The following is a 9,286-nucleotide window of genomic DNA, read 5'->3' as shown; positions in this document are numbered from 1 at the left end:
AAATGCCACAGTCGGGCGTCTGAGCGACACCACATAAAGGGCTTTAAAAGAAATGCCACAGTCGGGCGTCTGAGCGACACCACATAAAGGGCTTTAAAAAGAAATGCCACAGTCGGGCGTCTGAGCGACACCACATAGTGGTCTTTAAAAGAAACAATCATAGTGAATATCCCGGAGGTAGAACCATCCCAGAGATACTTGATGATAACAGTAATATCACGGGTTAGTCAACAATAATAATAATCATAATATTCACAAGTCACAAGTAGTAATTCCCTTTCTGGTATAACAGTTTCACCTCCGAAGACCGACACTAAGACCGACACTTGACCCATCCCAGACTGTAATCCTTAACCATGGACACGGCTATTCGAATAGATTTAATCTCTGTAGAGGGTGTACTCTTTACCCACGAGTAACGGATTTCATTAGTCCATCGGGACTAATTCCGTCTTCGGTCTTTTAAATGAAAACACACCTGACTTGCACACACCAGCTTAACTCACACGTGTCTGGAATCACCCACGACACCTGTCAAGCAAACTCTAAGTGGGGAGGCTACAACCTCGATTAGCATGGGATCACAAAATTTATACCGCGCGCAAAACTGGGGAAGCTACCCCTTCGGCTACAACCGAAAACACCCATGCCCCCTGACCGGATGACTGGCTTTAATCCATGGCTGTGGTACCCTCATCCCGGACCCTCTGTATGGTGTGTGCTAGAAAGGGGTTGACAAGTTACTGAACCATACTCTACTTGCTGTAGAGACGAGTGGTAGTACGGAACAAGTATGGGGGTTACTAGAACAAGACTCGATCTACGGTCGACTCAGGAGGTTTATAATCTTCCCTGCGTGTCATGTATAACAACAACATTTCAACCAACAGGATCACTGCCCATTATACCCTACCATGCCATACCGGACATAACCGTCCCAACGGAGACCGGCGACAAACTCATGCCTACCCAAGGCAGAGGTTTTCCTGGGTTCCTGCCGGTATGCATGCAAGGCACATGAGGATGATCATCATCACAGGTGTGTTCATTTCCAACAGCATGGAAATCCATAACATGCACCCATGCATATGATCATATCACATGAAATATCAAGTTTCAACAAAGTGAGGTGATGTCATGAACGTGTCATCGAACACACAAAAATATTATGCCGGGTTCAGAATGCTTGCCTTCAGGTCATGGGAAGGCAGGGTGCATTTCAACTCTTGAAATACTTCTCCTCTCTTCGAAAATCCTATTTTTGAAAATATAAATGAATTAACACACAAAATAAAAACAGCATAAAAAGTTGTTTGACAATTTTTCAAATAAATCTTAAAATAAACTAGGTTAAATTTGAAAGAGGTAGGAAAAAGAATCAATTCATTTAGAGTTATATTTAAAAAATTATAGCCAGTCAAACATTTGGTCAAAATCTGTTTTTAAAACGAAAACAGAAAAAGAAAAGAAAAACGCTTCGAACCGGTGCACGTCGAAGACGTACTTTGCAAATACGTTACCACTTAACCCACGTGGACTGGAGCGGGGTCACTGACAGTGGGTCCAAGGGCCAACTGGTCAGGTTTGACCGGTCTCCCCCGCCTCCTTCCTCCTCTGGCTGGACAGAGGCGGAGGCTCCGGCGACCAACGCCGGCGAGCGGTGGCTCCTCGCGGCCTCCGGAGGGTGGGGATGGATCCGTCAGACCGGGGCGGTCCTACTGGTAGACGCTGGGTCGGCGAGGACAGCGTGGGCTGCCGGCGGCGAGCTTCGCGGCGGAGGAAAGCTTCGGGGCGAAGTGGTTTCTGGGCCGCGGTGGTTCCCGACCGAAATGGAGTAGGGGGGTGTGATCACGGGAGGAAGGGAAAGTACCTGGTGAAGAGAGTGGAGAGGGTGTGGCTCTGGTGATGCCGGAATGACCGGGGCAGTGGCGGCGGCTGCAGTTGCCGGAGACGGGGAAGAAGACCTCCCCGGGTTGATTGGCTGCCACGGGAGGGCTGGTGGAGCATGCTGAGGTTGCTTAGCCCATGGAACGTGCTCGGGGGCCTCCTTTTATAGCGCGACGAGGTTGGTTCCGCGGCGGTGGGGATAAGATCTCCGGCGACCGACGTTCTGTAGCAGCAGGGGGACGTGGAGGCGACGAGAGCTAGCCGACGGGCGAGGGGATAAGTTTGCGCTGTTCACAGGGGCAGGTGGCGAGCCGGGGTGGCTTGGGCGGCGCTGGCTTGAGCAGGGTTGTCGGGCGGCTGTGGTGGCTAGTCCTTGGCTTGCCGGGGACGCGGCGAGGCTCTGCTTGGCGCGTTGCAGTGAGTGGGGAGCATGCCGTGCGCTAGGGGACACGGCGTGCCGGCTGCGGTCGGTCACGGGCTGGGGTGAGCGCGGGGTGTGACGCGGCGGCTCGGGCGCACGCGCGTGCAATACACGCGCTCTGGGCGCGTCCAGTGCACGCACGGGAGGTGTTCGACGAAATGCCATGGTAGCTTAGAGGTCATGGTTGGGGCTGGCAAGAACCAGGGCTAGTCTAGGTTTAGTAAGGGTAACAAGGGACATGGTGGTTTGGTCAGGAGACTAAGTTCACCATGCCAACAACAATACATGTCAAATCTGAACATGCACTCCAGGTGTTTGACAAAATGCCACAGGCACCTAGACATTTCTTGGAGGAGCCAAATCTTCCAGATCAGTGTCTCCTTGGATGCACAAGAGGGTGGTGAGGTTAGTTTGCAAAAAGGAGAAACTTTCCAGTGCAAGTTTTAAAAAACTTCAATTCTGGACAGGAAGTGAATGGCATTATTTCATGAACCAAAATATGCCAATGGTTGCATGCTCTTGGACTTAGGGGTTTAGCATGGAGGACTAGAAGTAGGAGAAAGAATCAAGGGCCAAAGAGCAAGCAATAATATGGTTGTTGTACAAACCATCATGATGGACTAGAATGGAGATGAGGTTGATTCACTCAAAATTTCCAAAGAACATCCCTGGATTTTTGCATATAATGGAATCATATGCTCCTACTGACATCCCATAATTTTGGTGGAAGCTAGAAACAAATATTTAAAAGGGTTGCAGTGTAAAACTGCCCACTGGACCAGAGAGGAAAAACATGAGTAGCACTCAAAATATGCAATGAATGAACTATATTATTGCATAAAAGTGATTTAGAGGCATCACATGACATCTCCAAATTTTGGTGGAATCTTTAGTTAAGTTAATAAAATGGTTTTAGTACAAAAAGAGCTCCAAACTTAAAATAAGTCATTTTAAAGAATATAGCTCAGGGTGGAATAATTTGATAAATAAATCTACTGATTGGGAAATTGTCTTAATGAGATGGCATAGAAGTTCAATATGTTTGGAAGGATCCACTTGGGAAAAATAAATCCTTAATAATAAAAGAAAGGTTTTGAAATCAACAGAAATATACTTGCAGGCAAAATTTTAAACTCTTGGCAAAATTTTAATAACTAAAACCTGGTTAAATTTTTGGGGTGTTACACAAAAACACTATCATCTGGAAGATTAATCCCACCTGAGTCAAGTGGTTATGGTACCCAGACATTCTGATTATGTGTTCACTGACAGAACTATTCTGCTCCATCTTGCAGCTATAGAACTTGTTGGAGACTTCATATATCTCAACTCGGGCATTTGCTTGAAATATTAACTTCACCTCCTGGAACATCTCATATGCTCCATGACGTTCAAACCGTCTTTGAAGTCCCGATTCTAAGCCGTAAAGCATGGCACACTGAACTATTGAGTAGTCATAAACACGCGACTATCAGGCATTCACAATGTCCGCAGTTGCTGGGGGGTGGCACACCTAGCGGTGCATCAAGGACATAATTCTTCTGTGCAGCAATGAGGATAATCCTCAAGTTATGGACACAATCCATGTAGTTGCCGCCATCATCTTTCAACTTAGCTTCCTCTATGAACGCATTAAAATTCAAAGGAACGGTAGCATGGGCCATTGATCTACAACATAGATATGCAAAAACTATCAGGACTAAGTTCATGATAAATTAAAGTTCAATTAATCATATTACTTAAGAACTCCCACTTAGATAGACATCCCTCGAGTCATCTAAATGATCACGTGATCCAAATCAACTAAACCTTGTCCGATCATCACGTGAAATGGAGTAGTTTTCAATGGTGAACATATCTATGTTGATCATATCTACTATATGATTCATGTTCGACCTCTCGGTCTTAGTGTTTCGAGGCCTTGTCTGTACATGCTAGGCTCGTCAATTTTAACCCAACTATTCCGCATGTGCAAAACTGTCTTGCACCCGTTGTATGCGAACGTAGAGCTTATCACACCCGATCATCACATCGTGTCTCGGCACGACGAACTGTCGCAATGGTGCATACTCAGGGAGAACACTTATACCTTGAAATTTTAGTAAGGGATAATCTTATAATGCTACCGTCGTACTAAGCAAAATAAGATGCATAAAAGATAAACATCACATGCAATCAAAATATGTGACATGATATGGCCATCATTATCTTGTGCCTTTGATCTCCATCTCCAAAGCACCGTCATGATCGTCATTGTCACCGGCTTGACACATTGATCTCCATCGTAGCGTCATTGTTGTCTCGCCAACTATTGCTTCTACGACTATTGTTACCGCATAGTGATAAAGTAAAGCAATTACATGGAGTGTGCATCTCATACAATAAAGCAACAACCATAAGGCTCCTATCAGTTGCTGATAACTTTTACAAAACATGATCATCTCATACATCAACATATATCACATCATGTCTTGACCATATCACATCACAACATGCCCTACAAAAACAAGTTAGACGTCCTCTAATTTGTTGTTGCAAGTTTTACGTGGCTGCTACGGGCTTCTAGTAAGAACTGTTCTTACCTACGCATCAAAACCATAATGATTTTTCGTCAAATGTGTTATTTTAACCTTCACCAAGGACCGGCCGCAGTCAAATTGGATTCAACTAAAGTTGGAGAAACAGACACCCGCCAGCCACCTTTATGCAAAACAAGTTGCATGTCTGTCGGTGGAACCGGTCTCATGAACGTGGTCATGTAAGGTTGGTTCGGGCCGCTTCATCCAACAATACCTCCGAATCAAAATAGGACGTTGGTGGTAAGCAGTATGACTATTATCGCTCACAACTCTTCGTGTTCTACTCGTCCATATCATCTACGCATAAACCTGGCTCGGATGCCATTGTTAGGAACGTAGCATGCAATTTCAAGAAATTCCTACAATCACGCAAGATCTATCTAGGAGATGCATAGAAACGAGAGGGGGAGAGTGTATCCACGTACCCTCGTAGACCGAAAGCAGAGGCGTTAGTTTAACATGGTTGATGTGGTCGAACGTCTTCACGATCCAACCGATCAAGTACCGAACGTACGACACCTCCAAGTTCAGCACACATTTAGCTCGATGACGTCCCTCGAACTCTTGATCCAGCAGCGGGTCGAGGGAGAGTTTTGTTAGCATGACAGCGTGGTGATGGTGATGTGATCCGCGCAGGGCTTCGCCTAAGCACTACGATGCTATGACCGGAGGAGTAAACTGTGGAGGGGGCACCGCACACGGCTAAGAGAATAATTGTTGTGTCTTGGGGTTCCCCCTTGCCTCCGTATATAAAGGAGGGGAGGAGGAGTCCGGCCACCAAGGGGCGCGCCAAGGGGGGAGTCCTACTAGGACTCCACTCCTAGTAGGATTCGCCCCCCCCCCCTTTTTCCTTTCTCATGGAGGGGAAAGAGGGAAGGAGAAGGAGAGGGAGAGGGAAAGAGGAAAGGGGGCCGCTCCCCCCTCCCCTAGTCCAACTAGGACTCCCTTGGGGGGGGGCTGTGCCACCCTGTGGGCTCCCCTCTCTTTCTCCCGTATGGCCCATGAAGGCCCATTACTTCCCCGGGGGTTCCGGTAACCCCTCGGTACCCCGATAAATATCTGAAACGTCCCGAAAGTATTTTGTTGTCCGAATACCTAAGTCCAAATATCAATATTTATCTCTCGAACATTTCGAGACTCGTCATCATGTCCGTGATCTCATCTGGGACTCCAAACAAACTTCGGTCACCAAAACACATAACTCATAATACAAATCGTCATCGAATGTTAAGCGTGCGGACCCTACGGGTTCGAGAACTACGTAGACATGACCTAGAAAAATCTCCGGTCAATAACCAATAGCGGAACCTGGATGCTCATATTGGCTCCCACATATTCTACGAAGATCTTTATCGGTCAAACCGTTATGACAACATACGTTAGTCCATTTGTCATCGATATGTTACTTGCCCGAGATTCGATCGTGGGTATCCTCATACCTAGTTCAATCTCGTTACCGGCAAGTCTATTTGCTCATTTCGTAATGCATCATCCCATAACGAACTCATTAGTCACATTGCTTGCAAGGCTTATTATGATGTGCATTACCGAGAGGGCCTAGAGATACGTCTCTGATACTCGGAGTGACAAATCCTAATCTCGATCTATGCCAAGCCAACAAAACACCTTCGGAGATACCTGTAGAGCATCTTTATAATCACCCTTTTACGTTGTGATGTTTGATAGCACAAAAGGTACTCCTCCGGTATTCAGAAGTTGCATAATCTCATAGTCAAAGGAATATGTATAAGTCATGAAGAAAGCAGTAGCAATAAAACTTAACGATCATTATGCTAAGCTAACGGATGGATCTTGTCCGTCACATCATTCTCCTAATGATGTGATCCCGTTCATCAAATGACAACACATGTCTATGGTCAGGAAACTTAACCATCTTTTATTAATGAGCTAGTCTAGTAGAGGCATAGTAGGGACACTTTGTTTTGTCTATGTATTCACACATGTATCAAGTTTCTGGTTAATACAATTCTAGCAAGAATAATAGATATTTATCATGACATAATGAAATATAAATAACAACTTTGTTATTGATTCTAGGGCATATTTCCTTAACCCCCTCCGGTGGTTCTTGGTTCCAGTATTTTTTATATATTCTGAAATAATTCTCCAAAAAGTTTTGTTCCACTCCGAGAACTTTTATTTCTGCAAAAAAAAACAACACCATGGTAGTTCTGCTCAAAACAACGTCAATCTGGGTTAGTTTCATTCAAATCATGCAAATAAGAGGCCAAAACAAGAGCAAAAGCATCAGGAAAAGTAGATACGATGGAGACGTATCAACTCCCCCAAACTTAACTCATTGCTTGTCCTGAAGCAATTCAGTTGACAAACTGAAAGTGATAAGGAAAAACTTTTACGAACTCTTTTGTTCTTGTTTACATAAATATGCTTAAGTCGCACCCAGGTTTTCAGCAAAGATCATGACTAACCATGTCAACAATAAATCTTAGAAATTATATTAACTCATATCACTGACATAATCAACTAGCAAGCAATAATAAAATATCTCAAATGCCAACACTTTGTCAAAACAATCATGATACAATATGACAATAGTGGTATCTTGCTAGCCCTTTCTGAGACCGCAAAACATAAATGCAAAGCACCTCCAAAGTTCAACATCGACTAAACATTGTAATTCATGGTAGAAAAGATCCAGTCATGATGCATCCAACATTAACTATACACAATGCATGAGGATGACAATAGTGCTCTCAGGTCTGGCGCTTGTTTGAGAAGGTGATGACTCAACATAAAAGTGAATAGATAGTCCCTTCAGAGAGGGAAACAGGGATTTGGAGAGGTGCCAGAGCTGAGAGCTTAAATCAAAGATAAATTTAATTTTGGGAGGTGTACCCTTCCTGTCAATGTTACGACCAAGAGTTAAATATCTTCCATGCTAAACAAATTAGCGGCGGTTCCCAAGCGGTAAAAGTAAAGGTTTACCCCCCCCCTTCACAAACAAACACACTCCAGGCTAGCCGAATCCACGGGTACCGTCCATACCAACAACATTCCTGGTTTTTTTAATTATTTGTGATTTTTGATTTCGGGACTGGGCATCCCTATTACCGCCCCTCTCGTGCAAGAACGAGTGAATAAATACTCATCATGATAATAACCTATTTAGCATGGAGGATACTGACCACCCCTTGTCGCTCCATGAGCGGTCCATGCACACAAACCAATGTCCATTTAAAATTTTAGAGATGGCACATGCATATTTACTTGGAACGGCAGGGTAATACCGCATATAGGTAGATATAGTGGACTCATCTGGAATAACTTTGGTTTGAGGATTTAGATGCACAAGCAAATAGGTTGAGAAGCGGCCAGCTAGAGAGCAAAAACGGTCATGAGCATGCATTATGAATAATCAACATTGAATACTATCATGAGTAGGATATGAACACCATGAACATAAATAAATATCATAGAGGCTATGTTGGTTTTGATTCAACTACATGCGTGAACATGCGCCAAGTCAAGCCACTCGAAACATTCAGAGGAGGATACCGTGTCATCATACTACATCACAATCACTTTAATGCATGTTGACACCCAAGATAAATCATTATTCACTCCTAGATACTTAAGCATGGCATGAGAAACTATAATCTCCTATTTTCATTCCAAACATGTCTGATCATAATATGTTGAATCATGGATATGAGGTTAAACATATTTACAAAAGCAAAAACAAGTTGAGTTCATACCCGCTTCTCTCTGCCATAGTCAATTCATCAAATATTGTCATTATTGCCTTTCACTTGCACGACTGAATGATATGAAAATAATAATAGTGCAAGAGTGTCATGTACTAAGCTGGAATATGCAAACATTTTATTCAAAAGAAGAAAACAAGGCAATTTGGCTCTTTGTTAGATCAACAATAATGCATTTGAGAGCCACTCAACATTTTCATCGTGGTCTTCTCCATGGTACGACTCAATAAAAAGAAAAGAATTTAAAAGAAACACCCTGAAATATTTTTGGAATTTTTATTTTTCCTTGAAGAAAACAAATTAATGAAGGGAAAACAAAAACGAGAAAAACTATTTACACGGGAAAGCTCCCAACAAACAAAAGAAGAATAGAGAAAACTTTGGGGGTTTTCTTCTAATACTACAACTAATTAAACTAGAAAGAAAAAACGAAAAGAAGAAATAATTATTTTTGGGTTTTCTCAAAGTTTTTCAAACACATAAGAAGAAAGCGAGAAAATAAATCTAGCATGGATAATATAATGAAAAAGTGTCCACACCAACAACTGGAATGAGATGTGTAAACATGAATGCAATGTTGGTGGGAATACATACTCCCCCAAGCTTAGTATTTTGCCCTAGCTTGGTAATCACCATCCGTAGTAGTCGTCCGC

The sequence above is a fragment of the Triticum dicoccoides genome, chromosome 3B (genome assembly GCF_002162155.2).
Source record: "Triticum dicoccoides isolate Atlit2015 ecotype Zavitan chromosome 3B, WEW_v2.0, whole genome shotgun sequence".
NCBI classification, from domain to species: domain Eukaryota; kingdom Viridiplantae; phylum Streptophyta; class Magnoliopsida; order Poales; family Poaceae; genus Triticum; species Triticum dicoccoides.
The sequence above is the reverse complement of the archived record's forward strand: the minus strand, read 5'-3'. Positions refer to the sequence as shown.